Source organism: Nipponia nippon, unplaced genomic scaffold (assembly GCF_047370975.1).
Source record: "Nipponia nippon isolate SJK-2023a ecotype South Korea unplaced genomic scaffold, ASM4737097v1 scaffold_21, whole genome shotgun sequence".
Taxonomy (NCBI): Eukaryota; Metazoa; Chordata; class Aves; order Pelecaniformes; family Threskiornithidae; genus Nipponia; species Nipponia nippon.
Window position 1 is genome coordinate 6193222 of NW_028262338.1, and position 21720 is coordinate 6214941.

The following is a 21720-nucleotide window of genomic DNA, read 5'->3' on the forward strand; positions in this document are numbered from 1 at the left end:
ACTCCAGTCAACGCTAATATCATCAGAAACAGGCACGAGCAATGGGGTTTGAGCAGGACCTGATGAAAAGTATACAGTAGCAGGGATAAAGCATAGTGGAAGTCATCGTCACGTGCATCATCACCACCTGCTGCACTGGAAAGAACACCTCGACAAGGACACTTGCCTGGGGTTGCTCTTATTTCTCTTCCCAGCTAGCCACTGGAGAGTTTTCCCCTTTTCCTTCTCTCACTCTCCCCTGTGTTTGCGGTTTTGGTGTTGTGTGTCCCCCCTGCAATTAGCTCTCACTGTTCATGAATGCCATCAGCTACAGAAGCTACTAAACCAGCCTTTCTCAACATCCTCTGTGCAGCAATATAATGACAAGGTAAATAAATTTAAGTTTCCTGAAAATTGTATGCTTTCCACAATACATGAACACATATTTTCTCACTGTAATGCACAATTTTCTCTTTACTTTCAACTCATAAAAAGCATGAATTCAGACTTCAAGTTATTTTTCAACTCTTTTTTTACTTTTTTTTTTTTTTTAATTTTCAGCATTTTTGTTGAAGAAAACAGAAGTTGGAAGCGATATATGATAGCAACAGTTTTAATGCTATTTTAAGGACAGGCAATGCCTTCTTCCTACTCCTACCCATACACATTCTTACGTAATTTTCTGTTCTCACGTCACCCATGGGTCAGATTCATTCTTACATGCATTACCACGGCATGTTTACGCTCAGTAGATACCTATTTTTGTGCATCTGTATTCTAGGGACCCACAGACAGCATCAACATATACTGTAGTCCACCATTACATTGTTTCCTTTGCTATCTTCCGATCTCTCCATATATTTTCGCTCAACCAGTTCCATGATACATTCCCTTACTCAGTAATTGTGACCTACGCTCCTTTTCCCTAGAAGGAAATATTGCACATTTGGCTGGGTTAACTAAGTCACACTGCAGTTTTGCGTCCATGTCTTTGGTCACCCCTGTTGCTATTCACTCCTGCCAACTGCAACCTTGATTAGCAATTAAAAGACTCAGATCGTTGGTAAAGATATTGAATAACAAGTTGCAACAAATCTGGCAGAAATTAGTGTCCCCTGAGGCCCAAACCACCCCGAACTGTAAAGCAGTAGTGTATCCATAACACTCTGGGAGCCAATGAATCTTTTGAAGAACAGGTCTAATCTATTCTTCATTGCAAAGGCTACTAAGAAGCGAATAGATTTCAGTGGCGTGTCAATAAAGACAGAATTCCAATAATGGAATCAAGATGTTATAAAAGCATAAAGAACAAGGGCAAGGTCTCGGTGCGTGGTACAGAAAAATGGTTGCAGTTATTAGGTGACCAAGAATTTTCTGCCTAATGCATTTTCCTGTCTGCTTATTTAATATTGCAACTTCTACTCATGCTGGCCATCCAGGAGAGGATAACAATGAAGTCAATACACTGTTGTCCTTTTTGCATGATTCTGGATCTATGCCCACAAGCGTAACGGCAATAACATCTGAGTAAAACCAACTACTCTGCACAGACACTTACTATCCTAACGCATGACCGAAAGAGCAGGAGACTTAACGATACAATACCAAACTGTATGGAGCAACCAGGGTCATGCTTTACTTGTCCGTGAGTACTCTTGTTCAGCTCTTTTTCCTTGTTAGGAAAAGATTCTCATTTCCTATCCTGACTGATGCTTTCACAGAAGCCTGGTATCTACTCTGCGGCTCGGTTTCCCTCTCTTTTTTTATTCTCTCCCGTCTGTTGCTCCTTTACATACCTGCCCAAACGCATTATACATAAAACTGTGCTCATAATAAAGCCTCTAAAAGAATATCATGGCAGAAGTGTCAGTGAAAAAGAGAAACAAAGAGATTCGACTTTAAGATATCTTATTTCACATTATGACCAAAGGGTTGAAAAAATGTTCTTCCTATCCACGCCTTCTCATCAACCTAAGCACTATTTTATCTTTCAGAAACACTGCAGGCAAAGTACATGAAGGAATGAATGCACAAGCGATATCGGTAGGACTCAGCTATCAATTTGGGCTTCCCTGTTGTCTTGTTATAGACAAAGAACTGTCTGTAACAGGCTTGAACGAATGATGGCTCACCAGTGCTTCTCTTAAACCATTTACTATAAGGTAAGCTGTTCTAAAAAGTGACCTCTTGTATTATCAGGTACCCAGAAAAGCACTATTTCAACTTTGCTGTGATAGGAGATCCCAGATTTCAGCCTGGTACTGCAGTCCGTTATAAGCCAATGTGACAGGTCGCATGGAGGCTTCCACAGCTGTTCCACAACTGCTAGGCTTCACCCGCTTTGACAGTTTAGCAGAGAAGCCAACTCCAGCAGTAAACACAAAAGAAATCTCATAGACAGCAGATGCACTGTGCCTATGCACAATATTTTCAGGTAGAACCAAATTTTTGTAAATAGGTATGATAGATTAAGAAGGAATAATATCTAATATGGGCAGAAATATTATTTCTCATGTTAAAAGCAAATGTGAAAGACAAATGTGCATAATAAAGAGTATCTTAAAATATGCATACTTACTGTAATAATTCTAAGAATATCCATGAAGAAGAAAAGTGCATATAATGTTTGTTGCTGCTATTAAATATTTTACTTCAGACAGACTAGGAAAAAAAAACCTGCTAGGCACTTTGCCTTCTCTAATTCTCAAGAGCAGATCAAACTTAGGCAGTCACATTTGCTTGGGAAAGTATACACCTTCCTTCATTAGGAATATAGAGTTTAATGATTAATTTAGTACAGCAACGGAGGGACGGGTCTTCTCCCAACATACTGCATTCTGTAGAACTCTGTCAAGCAAATGCCAGAAAGGCAAAACTGAAATGGTTTTAGTACTGACCCTGAGTTTTACCTCAAATACAAGCTGCATAAGCTGTTCTGACTTTCTCGGTACAGTATCACGCTGCTAGCAGGGCACCCACGGACTAAACCTGACTAAGTATAGTCAGGTTTTTTTGGTTTTGCTCACTTGTGTATGCAGATACATTACAGAAAGAATGTGTGGCCTACAGGCATTAGAAAGGAAAGTTTAGATTCATACGATTCAGCTTAGTGGTGTGTGTACCACAGTCTAAGACATCATGCCATCTGCGAAATAAGAGGTGGAGGGGAGCTCTCAAACCACCCTGATATATGCCCGCAAGCTATGCATCAGTTCCTACTGTAATAAGCTACATCCCAAATGCTGTTCCTTGCTAAAACCAGGGAAGTATACAGTCACAACTTATTTCTTGGTAGTACCAATCCTGTTAACTTAAATAACTGCAATTAAAATGATAAGCTGATGATTTCATAAATGAATATACCCTCATTTATGTCTATCACCTCCCTGCTCCTATTAGCAGTGGTGGTTATTATGGACTTTTTTCCAGAGCGATTAGATCACACTTCATCTGAAAGCATCAAGCTTCTCTGCCAAGACACACTCAAACTGACATAAACTAGTCTGAAGCTGAAAGGACTTTTACCAAATGGCTTTAGCCTATAGAACAAAATTCCAGATCCAACGGAAGACAAGCTTTGCATTAAGATGCAAAAATAGTACTCATGGACAGAGAAAATAACCCCTATCTATCATTGCTATTATGACTATTGGACTCTCCAACTGTTTTATATGTTATTTAAATTTGAAAGAATAAATTTCAGGTAAATTTTCAGAATCACACGTGTTACTCTGGCGGTCCTTACGTAGACCACAGTATGTTGATACGTGCTTTAAGCAGAATGGGGGTATTGCAACTATGCATGCAGAAAATTTTAAATTCTTAAATTTTTATTTTTCCTTAATTATTCCTCATACAGCAATCTAACCTTTTTTTCTGTGCAAGATGTAGGTGAATGTAAGGGTACCGATGAAACAACTAACTTTTACATTTGCCATATTTTACACAGCAGGAAAAAACCCTACCATTTCAGTCTTCGTGATTCCTGATGCAATGTCTCGAATCTTGTCTAAACTGAGAAGCAAGCCTTATTTTCCCTTCAGTGTAAGTTGCTTTTAGCTCAGAGAAAATGAAACCTGTGTATCACAATAGAACTGAAGGTCAGGAGGTTATTCAGCTTGCTGTGGCAAGCAGTGTTGATCTAAATCACAACTGCCTGATCAGCGCTACTCGCACAACAGGAAGAAGTGGAAGGGAGGTTGCACAAAGCCAGCATCAGGTTACTTCTATCTCAGTCTTTGAAATAATTTTCTTACCCCTACAGCTACGTTTCCTATATAATGTTAATAAACTGAACTGCCAAGGAAAAAAAAGGTGATAAAGAATGCCGAGAAATGGCTTCAGTATCTTCCAGTAGGTATACGGAGGACACCACCTCATTCGAAATAATAATCTAATTGAAAATGGCTTCCTAAGGCATTCCAATTTTCTAGCTAACGTAACATCTTAGTCCACAATCAGTTTAGTATGGCAAGCACCATTAGAGAGAGGCGCGACTCTGCTCTTCTCCTCACCCAAAGGCACTTGGTGCTGTTTCTCCCCTGTGGTGGAAGTGCTCTGGCAGTCGCATGGTGAGATAGGAAACGCATCTAGCTGAAAATCACAGCAGCAGCAAACAGTTACGTGTGGGCCGGCCCAGCTCGCAGACTAGGGTTGTCATGTGGCTGCGGGTGAACTTCTGTAGCACAAACACAGGTTGGGAACGTCTAGTGACATCTGGGACTGCAGTGGTTCCGGCTGAATCGAACTTATAATGGAATTATGGTGTGAAGTACTTCCATCAAGACAGGCCATAGGCTAGAAACTAAGCATCTTGTCAGTAGCCTGGAGCGAAGGGCAACCGAATCACTCTTCTAGTTAACTCATTTAAAAAACATACACATCCCCACCCGCTCTCCAAAACTTCAAACAAAGAAGTACGACTATGTTAAATAAATGAATAGGAGTGGTGAAGATTGCTCTTATTTGAAAAGTGACAAAGCCTGTGGGCAAACCTGCTTTGAGAGACCGCAGGGTGTCCTAATGCGGGCGGAGGTCAAAGGCTTAGGCGGGTCGCACTGCGTACCATGGCCATCGGCTAGCTGAGAACTGGCGGTTTTACAGCACGTTTGCTATCAACTGCTCTCCTGAAGTGTCACCTCTGAGGTAAGACAGTATAATTTACATATGTAGTAGCAGACAAATCGAGAGATATCTGCAGTATTTTACAGAGCAATAGTAGAACAATTTTGAATGAACTATGGCCTAAATTGAGGAAGGAGGGAAAAGGTCAATAAACAGAATGAAAATCTCCTAATTCGATCCATTTGCTGACAACAAACACAGATTGGGCAAACTACCAGGCATATCCAACAGAACTAGCAAGGTTAATGGAGCTGCTGCTATAACATATTGTAGATCTAGTAGTGTCAGTGGCGATAGTGGTAATGTTGTAAACACAGTTTGTTTTCCATCTGGTGCGTGGTATATGCCCTTGATAAGAGGGTGCTGCATTATGCATTTCTTTTCTCCTCGACTTATTTACTCCTAAAAATGTATAATGATTTTAACAGCCATATACAGAGACAGAACTTCTGCTTTTAAAGAAGTCTTATAAAAGATTTCCCTAATGAGGTTAAGGACAATATTAAATAAAAAATGTTCTCATAATAAGCACAGGATTTTTTTTCCCCCTCAAAAAAACGAGTTCAACTACTTCTGCAGTTGAATAGCCTCAGAGTAGTTGATGTGATTGCTGCCTAAATCTTGGATGGACAATAATATTTTACATTTATATTCATCCTGAGCACTTTACAAATTACGTAAAACACAATTTTGAAGCTATTAATTAAAACTATAAAAGATCTATATTCCAAGGCAAATTAAAATCAATGGAAAGTCTTACCTTCATTGCAATTGACTTTGGATCAGGCCTTGAGAGGTCACTAACACAAAAACAAAGTACCTTTCAGTAGCACTTCATGCTGACATGCAGCAGTTGTGAGTCTCAGATTCAACTTCATCTTGTACTCTTACGGATACACGCTGCTGAGCATGTAGTTTTAATTCTCTTAATCAATGTTTTTAACTAATATTCTGTTGAAGCCTTGATCTGAAATATAATCACTCTTTTCATCAAAATATTTACAAGAGAAAATGTGGAGCCTTGAAGATTCATGTTTGAATTGTGCATGGTATCTATGGTTACAATGTATTATAGATGGTAAGGAATAGTAACACACTGCATGAAATAGAAGGAACTGCAATCAGAAAGAATGTAAGAGCCTAAAGGAGATAATAGATTGCCTAGAGAAATGATGTGCACATTTGAGCAAGCTGATTAGAGGGAAAGGGGGGGGGAGGGGGGGAGAGATATTGCATGCAAATAGTCATATGCTGGCATTAAATAAATACGAAATAGAACTTCTGGGATTGTGAAATGGCCACGGCAACACGCCTACCGAAAGGTGATGAGCTATTTAGGAAGGCAGGGCAAGGTGGCTTGCCATTCCCCCATCATCCAGTCCACTACCTCCTGTGTCTGAAATGACATATGTCTTCTCCCTTTGCTTCCGATGCTAGCACAGGTACTGGATCAGGTGCTATCGGAGAGGAACGGTTGTCTTTGTCACGGAGAGAACATCTGAGTGAGTTAGTCTTGTCTGCTGTAAATCTTGTTAGCAAGACTATGAAATCGCCAACAGCAATGACTAACCAAAATGTCTGAAATTCGCTGTGAAAGTGTTTGCTTGAAGTCTACACTCTATTGGAAGCGTTCAGCACACGACAGCATGTAAACATCTGTTAAGTCATCAAGCTCTAAGTATTAGTTTGGTTTTAACTTTTCAGAGCAAACAGTTCTGCTGACAACCATTTTGAATAAACTATATTGAATGACAGTTCAGTAAGCATCTGCATTTCATTGCTAATGCCCCGTAGTGTGAGGGAACACCTGTGCAGGAGTACAGCAAATTTGTGGATTGCTCACAGGCAAGAGACAGAGACTTTTTATAAGAAACTACTATAAAATCTTATACTTTTAAGTTTACGTATTTCCATATGATACCTGGGTGCTGTACTCCAGCAAAGCTGCAGAAGTTCTTCGATACGTTCTGTTTCAACAACTAATACTTGAGGAAGACAGATGTGCTGAGTGTAACCAAAAACTTTGTTCATCAGCCTAAGGGCCTGTAATGGGCAAGCAGGAGACTGCCACGAGCAGGCTGCTGCTAATGCTACACTGGTCCCCGCTCTAAGCCTCAAAGAGCTTTCACAAAGATGGCTTTGCTCTACCTTCCTCTGCCGGGTTCCTCTGATTTGGAATGGAAATCAAAATCTCTGCTGGCTACTTTGCACAAAAACACCAGAGACATGATACAAAGAACTGAGGAAATGTCAAGAGGTAACAGGAATGGGCATGGAAGTAGGAACAAGGAGGAGTTTTTCCAGTTATTGCTTCCACTGTTTTTGCAGAGAAGGTGATACTTAGCATGCACAGGATGTTTAGTAGGATCTTCTCTGATTAACCTAGGGAAGACTTCACATAAAGGGCAAAGGATATCACAGCAGGTCTTGTATTTTGTATGTTTCCCCCTTAATCTGAAAAACTATTTCTTCTTGAACTTGAAAACGCAGAAAAATAATTTCTTAGTGACAGTAATTAATATATGTTATATACCAATATATTTGGAGAATTAGAATCCTGGTTTAAGTTTTAGCATTTATATTGCCAAATTTATTCAATAAAATATGAGTGATAGACAAATTAACATAATAAAGATAAGAAGACATTAACAGTGCAAAGATTTATTCCATCCAATATGAACTGCTAGCTGTGGCCTGCGTTACCTTGAAGGTGCACTGCAGAATCCTAATGGACTTGCTTTAAATGCAGAAATATAAATTCAGTTTTAAGAGCTGAGTTTTCACTCTAAAACAATCAAAACACAAATCCAACCACTTGTTACACACTGGGATCATTGAGACAAACAATTCTTATTATTAAATGTTCTCTTCTAAGAAAGAAACAATTGATTTTTTTCTGAAATAGAGATTTGGTGACAGCTTTTTTTTTTTTTTTTTTTTTTTCAGAAAAATGGAATTTGGATTTCCCCCCACCCTACCCCTGCCAAGAATTTTGTTATGTTGTAGTAGTAGTAAAATCCTCATTTTTCCAGTTCTGCAGTCTCCATTTCCCTTCTTTTACCCCCCTCAGGGAAACAGAGCTGAAAGAAAAACAAGTTTCAGAAAGCAAACATCAGTCTTACGAGCCTATTTTTCCCACTGGAGAAGGTGAAAAATACGAGTGTGAAATTATATATATAAAGTAAGTAAGCACAGTTGGAAAGAAAGGGAGAGTTAAAAAGGAGATAAAAGCTGACGTTAAAAAATTCTCAAACATCCATACGGAATTGGCAAAAAAGTGAAAACAGATTCAATGAAACTGCAAACGAAATGTGTTTGTGTTCTCTCAAACATTCTCAGCATGCACTAACAGAAGAAGAAAGTTCAAAAAATTCAGCTCCATTTGACTATACTACCTTTGTTTTGTTCAGGTGTAGGGGAGAAAAACTCAAATATGGCTTCATTGTTCGTTATATTTCTTGCCAGATAGAAAGTATTAGAACTGTTCTGAAGAAGCTTTTAAGAGAAGATTTTTTTTCAGAGAAACCACTTCCTTAACTGGAGAATCTGGATCTTGTGCTCATATTCCAAACTCTAAAGTAACCTTTAAATTTTTCAGGAATATCCTATACAGGCTTGTTTAGCTGACAGGTTGTTTTCTCCAGTATTAATCCACATTTTTAAAGAGAATTTTTGAAAATGCTCCGTGTTCACTGCTGGACCTAATGTAAACAGTAATTTTCTGCTGGAGGTTGGAATAGGAAGTGAATTTCTCAACAATGCTACTCAATGTTCCGGTGAACAGCACCCCACCACCACCTTTATATTAAAAGTTTTTAGATTATAGCAAAATAATATGAGTGCCAGTATGGTGTTCAAATGAGAGTATAGTTTCAGCAAAACTACTTATAAGGAAAGCACACTACTCATCTCAGACAGATATCAGATACACAGAAGACATATTTAGGTTACATATACACCAAATTCTCTGGCTGCTATTATGTAGTGGTTACACTACAAGTGCCAAAAGTCACCAGCAATGATTAGGAGTATATGGCACTGGAGCTATTTAAGCAACTACGATAAATACACTCGTTGTAATAGGTTACTGTTCACACACACAATATGCATTAGCTTTTGACCTGATGAGCGTGTAGTTTAAAATAGTTAAGGCAGAAAGCACAAAGGAGAAGATGTATTATTATTATTATTACTACATAGCAAAATGACGCTTACTCAGTTACAGGACCCTGACAAGCACAGGAGACAAACCCGTATTACCTGCATTCATTAGTCCTTTTACTTATTATGTTTCTCTAAACATATGATTACACTAAATTACTCCACTTTTCTCTAACTCTTTGTCATGATGTGCTATCGTGCCCTTGTCATGCATGATGCAGTTGGCTAGGATACCATCCTTTTCCTTAAAAACCATTTTCCTTTCCATCCTCCATTCCCCACTCCTGCTTTTACACAGGAAAATCAGCTTCTAGCAATGACCAGTTTGTGTGAAAACAGCTATTGGAAAACAATTTCTGATATCACAGAATTATTTATTTTTTTTAATCAAGAGGGAACAGTAAGTTCTTTCAATTACCTTAGCAATATAAAATATTCCTGTGTATTTAAAGCCATTAAATCTGAAGTATGTAAGCTTGATTAGTACTTAAAGACGGAGAATCCAAAAGAGTAAAACCGTTTCGTGACACGTATCTTTAAAAACCATGCAACTCCAAAAACTTCCATGGTGTTAAACATGGTAACGGTAAAATCTGTTGCCTGTCTATAGATTAAATTCGTCTGGATAGAAAATTTTTATTCTGTCTATATACAGCACCTAATACAATCAGGTTTTTGATATCAAATAGTAATTTCTACTGCTACAGAAATAAAAATTTTCTCCATGCTGAAATACAAAGGGAACAGCATAAGTGATTAAGTCAGGTTATGTTTCTCACTTCTTCTTATTTAACACTGGATATTTCACACACACACAGAAGATTCTAGGTTCATAATGCTAAGTAATAGCTATTTGCATTTTAGAAATGGAAAAAAAATCTGGGGATATTCAGGAAATCAAGACTCTCATCCTGCAGTATATTCACAGCACTCAATGTTGGGATTTGGCATCTTAATTATGCCTGAATTCAAGCACATCTGAAATATTATTTCCAACATTCCTAGCTGTAAAGTCAAGAGTGCAGTACCTGTACCATAAAACATGCCCAAGCTACAGCTGCCTATCACTGTTGGATTATGATATGGTTCCAATACAGCTAACTATAATTTATAAGCTACATATTACTGCGCAGAACTGTGACTACCAATAGACAGTCAATTACACCTTTGCATTTGAACAACCTTTTCACTTTGTGTGGAGGAACCACACATAAGAAAGTCCAAGACATTTTCAGAAAGCCAATACAAAGTAAGCATTCCATTACCAAACTTTGGTTACATCGCTTCAGGAAGCAAGTAGCAGTCCCTGCGCTGCTGCTAAAGTAGTGCCATTGCAACAAGAGGAATTCTTCATTCACAGGTTATCTTAGAATTTCCCCCAAATTATTTCCAAGAGCAAGGACTGAAAACCAAACCTGAAATATTCTCATGTTTTCATCCTCTTTTTACCAGTATACTGTTTTAATTGTTCTGTTTGGTACATACTGATTTCCCTTCCATCTGCATTTTCACTTGCCTTCCAACCGCTGCCCAACTTGAACCAAACAAGAGTGACATCTCCAAAACTAAGTTTATGGAGATCTAAATTACTGCACCTCATGCAAATACACATCGCACTTCATCTTCCCCACAAAATTGTAAATCTGTTTCCCATTCCAGGGAAGCTTCTTCAGCAGACGGACGGTGCAACATTTTTGCTGGATATTTACTGTTCCATAACTCTACTGTAACTAATGGAAATCCTCTTCTCAGAAATTGAACGGGGATGACATTCCTGTACAGTATGTGATTTCCAGACAATGTTCTGTTAATTTTTTAATGCATCTCTTATTTTGATTTATAATTGTAGTGAAAGATATTTTATTAATCACTCTTCATTTATGCTCTCTGTTATAAGCAAAATCAGCCATAGCTCTATAAAAGGACATTTTTCCACACATTTATTACTGTGATGCATAACATTACACAATAAAAACTGTTCTACCTACATTAATCACAAGTGTTACCTGAGATGTGGGAAGCATTTATTTTACACCTTGTTTATGTTAGTCCAATACATTCTTTAAGCTGAAATATCCTTCTTTTCTTTCACTCCAAAATTTTATCATCAGCATTTTACTGAAACTTGATTGATATACATTGTGAATGATTCAGCTGTAAACAACTGTGGATCTTGTATTTAAAAATTCTTGACAACAGGGCTCCTCACGAGTTTGATGGATCTTACCAACTAATTATTAAAATGAATAAATTGTAGATTAGTAATATGTGCATTTTGCCATTGACTATACTGGAAAAAAGACCACAGTAAGAGATGTGTGTTCACAAAATAAGATTTTTCTTTTAAAATTATTATATTTCTTTCTTCTTCCCTTAATTTTGGATGAAGACTTTAACTACTCCTTTTGACTACAGTCATTTGTAAGGCAGATAATTCCCAGAATGTTTCTTTTATAATTCCCGCAATGTTTCTTTTTTAGATTTCTACTTTGCATGGAATCAGGTAACAGCAAATATTCTGTAATATACATGTATATGTATTTATTTCTCAGTTTATCTTTGACTCATGGATCAACAGAAGAGTTATTTAATGAAAAACTACCTTAAATAAGAACTATCTGTCACAAAACTGTCTAGGCTCGTATTTAACCATATTTTATTCCTTGTGTAGATAATGTCAGAGCTTGATTTTCCAACAGTCCTAATAATCTTAAAGATAACTCTGAAATTTACTTGCTATCTTTACTGTGATGACCTTGAATAATAAAAACATTTTCTGGATTGCAAACTTTTGCCTGCTAGGCACTAAGATATAAACACCGTCTGTGTAGTTTGTAATCATCACCTTGCTTATTATTTTCAAATATGCAGTTCTTGGAGTTTTGTGCTGCTCCTGGACTTCTTCAGGAAAAGCATTTGTATTAAGATCATAATGACAATACTAAATTTCCTTATATACACATATATGTAAACGTAAGTATCAGACAAACAAATGTCCAAAGTGCAACTCAAATTTGAAATGTTAATAAAGTATCTGCACTGTATCTTTTTTTATTCTGCTTGCAAAACAGTAAACGTGAGGATTACTAGAAACCTCAAGGCACCTTTAGGACACTAACTTACCTTATTAGGTGACTGATTAGGTGAAATTGCACCAAATGATACCTGCGTTACTTAGTAAGTGTCCCTTATCCAAGAAAGATCACCATTTATACCAGTTACAACTACTGCTGGACTCTGATTAAGATAAAACTAAAATTGCATCTTATAGAAAGCTGAATCATAGAGACTTACGAACTAACATTTATATCGTAAGTCAAAGTTTATTCTAACTCATGGAGAAGTTCTCTGGATTTTAGTGACTTCAGAGCATTTTCAGGGGCAGTTCCACAACAGGCTCGAGCTGATCTAGGAGTACCCAAAGCGGCTGTTCATCTGCTACTCCGTACCTCTCTCCCCCCTCCTTGCACAGGCAACGCTGACTGCAGAACTGCACAGTAACATCGAACTCAAACCTATTCCTAAAGGAAAAATTTGTTCTTATGGTTTTTGATTGACAGAGTTGTCTTGGGGCAGGGGGGGCAGCGGTTTGGGGTTTTTTGGTCTTTTTTTTTTTTTTTTTCTTCCTCTGATTGGGCTACTGCACCCTTGCAATTGCCAATGTAAGGAGGGTGAAGGAATATGGGGTCAGAGGTGAGGAAATCACAGCTGCCATTCTGACTGCAGCACAGCCTCAGAATGGTCTATGCCGACCTTGAAACTGCACCTTAAGATATCTCTGCCAAGATATTCATGCGTTCATTTCCATATACCATTTGTGTTGCTTTTCCTTTTAATTAGATTTTGGATATGATAGATCATGCTTTCAACAGCTAGCACACTACCATATTAAATTTTAGAACCATTCGAAAAAGAAAAAACATGCATTTCAAAGGTTAGCCATGGAATAATAAACATAGGAAATGACATTCCCACTTTCTTGGTGTTTCAAACATGCTGCTTTCCAAAGGCAAACATGAGAAAGAAAAGTCACGATGTACTTATCTCAATGGTTTTTCATCTCTTTTCTCACATTCCAGAAGTTTGTGTCCTAACTATCGGAGTGCGGAGTGTCATTTATTTTCTTATTATTAGCAAATATTAAGTATTTCGTACAAATAGCAACCTATCCAACACCAGGGTGCACTCATCTCACCTTGTAACACTAAAGGTCAAAAAGCCACTTCTAGGTGATCGGAGAATTAATTTTTAAGCTTCTCTCTGCCTACCTGAAAGCAGGGATTTAAAGCCAAATCTGTCATAACTCTTAATCATTCCAGAATATTCTGCAATACAGCTCCTTACTCCATCCGTTGTGGGAATTGTGAGGGGCTGCATCTGCTCTACTTTGTACAAAGCACTTCATTTGGAACAGGAATGAGCATTACTCCTCAAATCTATGCGCTGACTTCAGAGCAATTAGATCTCGCCCAAAGGGAGATGCAAGAGGTAGGGATTTGCCTCGGATCCTAGGTCTCCACTGTCAAGTCCTCTTGTGGGAATACGCTTAATAGGTGACATCTACAAACAAGAAGCTACTGCATCCCTTCACTGGCAAGGATGTGTTCTGTACCAGAAGAACATTCATAATCTCAGCCAATAAATTTAAAATGACAAGTGTCCTTAAATACTGTTCTCTCTTTTAATTAAGTTTCACCCAATAGTTTGGAAAAAATCAATAGTGCTACATCTTTATACTTGTTGATCCCATTATAAACCGATGCAGCAAAGACTGTTATTACCAAGCGTGCGTGCCTCTTTTCTGCAAAGGCTGAACTTCATAATGCATTTTGCATCTAAAACCAATCTCCACACAAAAAAAAAATCCCCAACAAAACACACCAAGACTCCTCATGTCTGTATGTGCACCGAGTGCATCACAAACTCACTATGCTAAGCAGCAAAAATAATTTTTTGCTGAACTCTTTAGACTGTCAAATCAAGCAAGTACAACAATTCCAAACATTTTTTCCTTCACAATATATATTCTGCACTCTACATTAAAAAATAAGTGTCTTACTACTTACCAGTCTTTTCTTCTGCTCTCTTCAAGACTGGTGACTATTCACACATTCAGTAATTCTGAAAAAGAAAGTAGGAATGCTTATTTCAGGTGTCAAGGTCAAGTTTAAGTTGATATAAATATCCCAAATTCAGCATTTCTCACATGCATTTAAAGATGACATAGTAAAAAAAGCGTTGAACAGTGTTCTACAACTTGCTACAAGTTTTCCCATAACCAAAATCACTGCAATAGATTTCAACATGTCTATGTAAGAAAACATCTGATTCTCCAGTCCCCTTTATTAAGTCTCTCCAGTCCTTAAGTACAGATTCATCTACATGTCTTTTCCTTATGGTCCCGATGCAGGTATCCCTCACAAATTACAACCATCTACAGTTTTGTATTTCCAAAATTCCTAACAATGGAATAAGAGTTCAGAGAATTCAAAAACCATAGGATCATGACTGCACATATTCAAAATACTCTTATGCCAGTTATGTTTCTCTGGTGCTTTCTTCACAAATGTAGGAGATGCAGCTCCTGCCTAACTCAGAGAGTCTCTGATAGTTACAGCCAAAAGAAGTTCATCTGAAGATTAAATTTAAAAAAACCCCAAACCTCAGTACACATCCCACAGGAAAAAAAAATATATTATCTACATAGCTTTATAGAGAAGTCCACAATATTTTTTCACCGTTTGTGCCGAAATGTCAAATATGTATACGCAAATATACATATGCCCTGTCCTTATATATTTCTTTTACAGCAATTAATTTTTTTTTCTATTTTCTTTCATCATACAATTTCATTACAGAATTCCAAGCATAAGTTCATTAAGAAAAGCTTCATACACAGCTTAATTTAGCTTGGATTTAGATTGCGCTGAGAGCTATCTATTCTAGCTATCATGAGGGCTTAAGGGAAAGTTTTGAGTTGCTTTTTAACCTCAGTGCTCCCCACAAATGGAGAGCTGACAGGAATTGCTTTCAGTGACAAGGAGGCTGGCAAAGCTTACTTTCATTTCCTACAAAAATGTAAAATAGCAACAACAAATAACAGCACTTAAAGAGTGAAATGAATTTGTATACAAGACTGTTCTGAGGCAATTAAGAGTTTCATTTACAGCAGCTTGTTACCAAAGTAGTGCCAGCAGTGTTTATTAATTAAAGGTATTTTTTCATCCTTAGCTCCTTTGTGAAGAAAGTGAGAATTAGCCTACTGTTTCTGGGGAATTACAGTTTTCTAATCATTTAAAAAATGAGGGTGACTAGTTCCGCCACCTATTTGCCCTGCAAACGTTCTGCCTCTTACACACTCCAGAAATCCTGACAGCTCCCTTTCAGACTGCCTATACATTACTTTAAATATTTCTGTTCAGATTTTGAATTATTTTGTACATCAACCAAAGTCTGTGCTGGTGTTCTTTTAAAGCAACTCTGCTCTTTGCTTTCAAAAGAACATGTTGTTTCATTCTCCTGAAGAAGCTCAGAACATCAAGGAAAATAACATCAAGTGATAGTGGGTTCAAACGTATTTCTAATCTTTACAACCCTTCAGTACTTACATTAAAAAAGTGAGGCATAATTTATTTCTGATGAAACAGAGTTGCTCAGCTTTCTGCTAATAGGATCCTCAGGGCAAAAGGGGTAGGGGAAAGCACTGATAAAAGAAGAGAGCTTCATTTTACTGTTTTTTCCTAGTCTGGAAACAATAAATTAATAATAGTGTTTACTCTGATTATCGCTGATTTAGGATAAATTGTTCTCATTTAGCAAATGGGGAAATGAAATTCAGTGCCCAAGGGACTGAGAATATAAATCTATGCCAAAGGCTACAATTGAAGACACATTTACAGACCCATTCTGAATTCCTGGATTAATTCCAATCATTGCTGATAGTAAAGAGGCTGATATTCCAGTACCATTTACCAGCTAATGATGCAAGTTGGCACTCCTTTCCTCTCCTCTCTCTTTGCCTCCCCTTCTGCTCTCCTCATGCCCCTCATGAAACTTTTTTTTTTTTTTTTAAATCCTTGAAGGGTCACTGGCTTTTAAAGTTTCTCCTCTCTCCTTTGGACAAAGGCAGTACAATTCTTTCTCAGTAGTACACACCTATGTTTTGATACTGCTCAGCCCAAATTCTAGCCAATTCTTATTCAACTAGTTACAAGGAAAACGTAAGAACCTTGAAATGGCATAAGATCCTATTAAAAAAAAAAAAATTCTCAGAAAAAGCATCATGAAAAATAGGAACACCGTTACTCAGCCAAGAAGACAGCTTGAACTAAGTATACTATTGAAAGTGTTTTCATTTCTTTAAAACACTGTATTGCCATCAGACTTCCTATGCTTGAAAATAATGAAAGAGGGTACATAACACGGCACTGAAGCTGATGGCATACGGCAAAAGCTTCAGGCTAGTATTGCATTTCCTCCTATGGAAGTATCACCATTTATTACCACTCATTAAAATTTAATTTTATAGAGCATCTTTAAAAGGTCATTTTTAAAATGGGAGTATTGTAGCCAATATTACTGGCTAGTTAATCACTTTGAGAACACAAATGTTCACAGATTTGTTGCTTTAAATTATTAAAGATAAAGCATAAATCTAATTAATTCAGCCTTTTTTAAATAAAAAAGTAGTTTATTGTTTTCCTATTTAACTAGTACAGTCATTTGTTTTGTTTTGTTTTCTCCTGATAAATACCTTGATCTCCAAAACAACGTTCTGTTACTATGATGATGTTTGACTATGTATTCACTGCCTCACATTGCATTTACTGTATTCTGAGATAGCATGCACCTTAATGTTTTAGTTACTATTTTCATATGTACCAAATTTATCATTTAAACACGGTGTGTGGAAGTGATGAACTACATCTGGAAAAAAATCAAACCAAAGACTAGTTTAGAAAACAAAAAATGGATACCTAGATTAGCCGCCAAGGTGTCCAGCAGGCATATTCCAATAGCATATTCATTATCTGAATCTTAATATTCAGCTTAATTTGATGGTGCTTATTAATCCACTCTGACAAGCGTTAGTACCAAAATGGCCTTAGCACACCACTATTTCCAAGCATGCAGGGTATGCAGCTGCTTCCTACATAAGCTATCAATGCAACTTATAGATACATCTGATCCATTTTTTTTCAAGTGAAATTGAATTACAAATGCATAAAGGATCAGTTTTAACCCTTAAAAACAGGAATTTAAACCTGAAACTCAGTTTCTGTACTGCTAGTTTACAGACATACTTTTGAGCTATAACTTGTTCTGACAGCTTCTCCGCGTTGGTACGAAGACTGTGCTGACTGTTTGAATGTTGTCAATGGCTTTTGGCACCCTCGATTATGGTTCTTAAATGATTAAATAATGACACAGTGGAATAAGTTTGATATACTCCTCAGCGGCTATGTTTTTACTTATAAAATTGCTGACATTCTCTTTTGAAGGATCTTCCTTTTCAAACTTGGATGCTTAACGAAACGATGCAACTGCATGCAACAACATTCTTCTCATCCACACTATTAACTTAACCAAAAGAGCAGAACGCACATTGTTATTCTCCAGATGAAATACTGGCTATCACCTAAACTAAACAAGTATTTGTACCATGCTGCTGGACTGGATAGCAGTGGCCAGGAAGCACTTTGTTTCCACAATGGGGAAAAAGGAAAAAAGGCCAGAGTAAGAGAGACATACCCGTGTCACAGAGCAAATCCATGGCTAGAAGGTCTGTAAAATATAACCTATGACTCCTATTTCTTGTCCCTCCAGTGGCACACACTACCATAGGAATGTTTTTTTAAATATTTAGATATCAGTTTTTTAAAATTTCAGGGTGAATTTGCAAATACGCAAGTAAAACGTTACTCATCTGTCTGGCTACAAAGCCTTTTTAGAGTCTTACTGAGCACTAGCTCCTATCAGGTAGATTGAAGATAGCTTTCTAAGAAGGTGAGTAAATTGTTTAAGATGTGCCTTCATCACCTTCTTAGCCTCAGCACAATTTACATTTCAGAGGGAAAGGGTAATATTACCAAGATGAAAAGAAAAATAAATAAAACTGAAAACAGACAAGCCCTACTATCAAATGGAGGCTTCTTTCTAAGATACTCAAGTCGGACATTTAGAATAGAGCGTAATAATAAATAATTATCACACATGGAAACTAAAGTAAACGTCAAGATTGCAAGGTGTAGATTTCATCTTCCTCTCTTTAATACAATTAACATATTTACAACACACTGTTGAAAGACCTCTCGAAGCAAAGACGCATCTGTAACAGATTTATGTTCCTAACTTTCATCTACTAGTCTTGAAAACACCTGCCTAACTCTAAACTCCATGCATCTTTTATTTTCAAGTTTTCCCAAGGTTTTAAGCACATCCTTCTGTGTCACTAATTGTTGAGGTTTGGGGAGCACTGTAGAGTTTCAAATCTTGAACAGGTCTAAACCAAGCAAAAATTAAGGTCTCCTCTATCCAAGTCTTCTCAGAAGATCAATGCAATAGTTACTCTCAGCAAAGGCTTCAGTCAGAGCTCCACACAAAATGTTTCCGCAGTCAACATTTTTTTTAACGTACAGCCAGAGAATACCCTGAGAAAGCCAACCGTATCCTGGGCTGCATCAAAAGCAGCGTGGCCAGCAGGTCGAGGGAGCGGATTCTGCCCCTCTGCTCCGCTCTGGGGAGACCCCACCTGCAGCCCTGCATCCAGCTCTGGAGCCCTCAAGCACAGGAAGGTCATGGTCCTGTTGGAGTGGGGCCAGAGGAGGCCACAAAAGTGATCTGAGCGCTGGAACAGCTCTGCTGTGAGGACAGGCTGAGGGAGTTGGGGGTGTTCAGCCTGGAGAGGAGAAGGCTCCAGGGAGACCTTATAGCGTCCTTTCAGTACTTCAAGGGGGCTTACGAGAAAGATGGGGACAGACTTTTAGGAGGGCCAGTAGCGACAGGACAAGGGGTAATGGTTTAAACTAAAAAAGGGGAGATTCAGACTAGATGTAAGGAAGACATTTTTTACAGCGAGGGTGACAAAACACTGGAACAGGTTGCCCAGAGAGGTGGTAGATGCCCCATCCTTGGAAACATTCAAGGCCAGGCTGGACGGGGCTCTGAGCAACCTGATCTGGTTGAAGATGTCCCTGCCCATTGCAGGGGGGATGGACTGGATGGGCTTTAAAGGTCCCTTCCATCCCAAACTATTCTATGGTTCTGTGATTAATAATACAGCCTAGTTAGCAGTTTGTACGCACACAGAGGGCATAGGATGCTGGATTAAATCATTTGTTTAGACTGACCAGATAAAAACTCCAGGTATCAAACTGCTCCCAGCAGAATGAACTAAGGCGTATGAACAATTCTGATGGTGAACACCTTCAGTCCTTGAAACTGAAGGTATTCCAGACTGCTACAAGTAATGCAAGATTCAGCAGGATGTGTGATTTGACTTCTACCCCTCAGACTGCTTCTACGTTTTATACTGGAATTACAATGGACCTGTCATGAAATGAATGCTTGAGACAGGCATACTAAATATAGCCACATCCTACTGTTAAATAGCATCTATAGATGCAAAGTTTGCCTACTGTTCATCTTGTAAGTAAAGACAGAAGTTCAAAATCTATGAGAAAACCTGCTCTAATAAGAAATCCAGTTCAACAGAAACATCAGATTACATTAAAAACAAAGAATTCTTTTTTAAATACATTTTTGAGACCACAGGCTAAACTACAGAGAAACACGCAAGCAATTGTACCTTTAGATACCCAATTATCATTCCAATTGGCACCAGAAAAAGAGCACACTTTTTAAAAATCACAGTACGTTATTACACAAGCGTTGTCCAGTATAGTTGGTTGAATTTTGACATTCTGGTAACAAGCAACTGCCTTCGTATAATGCATCACCAAATTCTAAACTACCTCTAAAATTTAGAGTCGAAACAGATGCAAACCTTAATCCAGGGAAAAACTGAGATACAATGCTTTCCCTGAAGTGTTCTGATTTTTATTCTGTCATTCTGAAGAAAAAGCAGGAAGACTGCAGTTCGGAACCAGACTTTTTGGAATTCCCTCCAGTGCAAGACCTTTATCCGCACAGTCACAACAGTACATTCACATAGCAATATAATGAACGTATTTGACTCTAAACTTATGTCCTCCATAAGGCCTCCAAAGTTCTTTCAAGGTACTTGCTTTCTACTGGTAGCAATTCTTTGACAGTACCAGACTCATGGTAAGACGTGCCCTGCCAAGGTGCTGAAAAAAACAATTCCCACAATAGCCTCTCTACACAGAAAGAAGCAAAGCTGCCTGAATACCGACATCCCCAGAGTTTTTGCTCACACAACATTCTTATGACCTTAGCTATTATTTTCATAAATTCTTTTACATATGTGTTTTAAAAGGTCTTTTTTAACCAGGGCCACTGATAACAGAGAGCTCTCGTGGTTTAACCCCAGCCAGCACCTAAGCCCCCCCCAGCCGCTCGCTCCCTCCCCCCGGTGGGATGGGGGAGAGAATCGGAAGGGTAACAGGGAGAAAACTCGTGGGCTGAGATAAAGACAGTTCCATAGGCAAAGCAGAAGCCGCGCACGCAAGCAAACCAAGCAAGGAATCCATTCCCTCCTTCCCGCGGGCAGGCAGGCGCTCGGCCATCCCCAGGAAAGCAGGGCTCCAGCACGCGTAACGGTCGCTGGGCCAGACCAACGCCATCGCTCCCAACGTCCCCCCTTCCTCCTCCTCCCCAGCTCTCTCTGCCGAGCGTGGCGCCCCGTGGTGTGGGATGTCCCTTGGGGCAGCGGGGGGCAGCCGTCCCGGCCGTGCCCCCTCCCAGCTCCTTGTGCCCCCAGCCTGCTGGCTGCTGGGGTGGGGTGAGGAGCAGAAAAGGCCTCGCCTCTGGGGGAGCGCTGCTCAGCGGGAACCAAACCCTCCCTGGGTGAGCAACGCTGCTTCCGGCACAAATCCAGAACACAGCCCCACACTGGCTACTGTGAAGAAAATGAACTCCATCCCAGCCAAAAGCAGCACAAGAGCATAGGAAGAGGAAGCCGTAATTTATACCAGGAAGCAAAATGTCCTTTCAGATGCAGTTTGCAAACTCACCCTTGTTTGCTATCTACTGCCTATTTTTTAAATAATGCACAAATCATCTCCAGTACCATGGAAATAATCAACAGAGAATCAAAACCTGGAGCTTCTACTAGAGCACAAATCAAAAGCTGTTGGAATCCAACAGCTGGAGCCTGTCTCATTATTTCACCATACTTTGATGTGCTTTTCAGCCAAGTATCTTAGAGAATTACTTGCAGATATGTCTATCTACAAATTCTACATTGCTTACACATTATAGTTTCCAACAGAGATAAATACTGTAACTGAGTTCTCATTTTCAAAAAAAACAACT

The 21720-nt window shown here is 38.6% G+C and overlaps 1 protein-coding gene across 1 annotated transcript in view; it reads right to left on the reverse strand.

The window, feature by feature from the left end:
* TENM2 (teneurin transmembrane protein 2) overlaps nucleotides 1–21720 on the reverse strand; it is a 1190981-nt gene that overhangs the window by 980742 nt on the left and 188519 nt on the right. Inside the window, exon 3 of the mRNA XM_087760050.1 lies at nucleotides 14331–14385. The gene's annotated coding sequence lies outside the window, so the exon portion shown is untranslated. The remainder of the gene's footprint in view (nucleotides 1–14330; nucleotides 14386–21720) is intronic.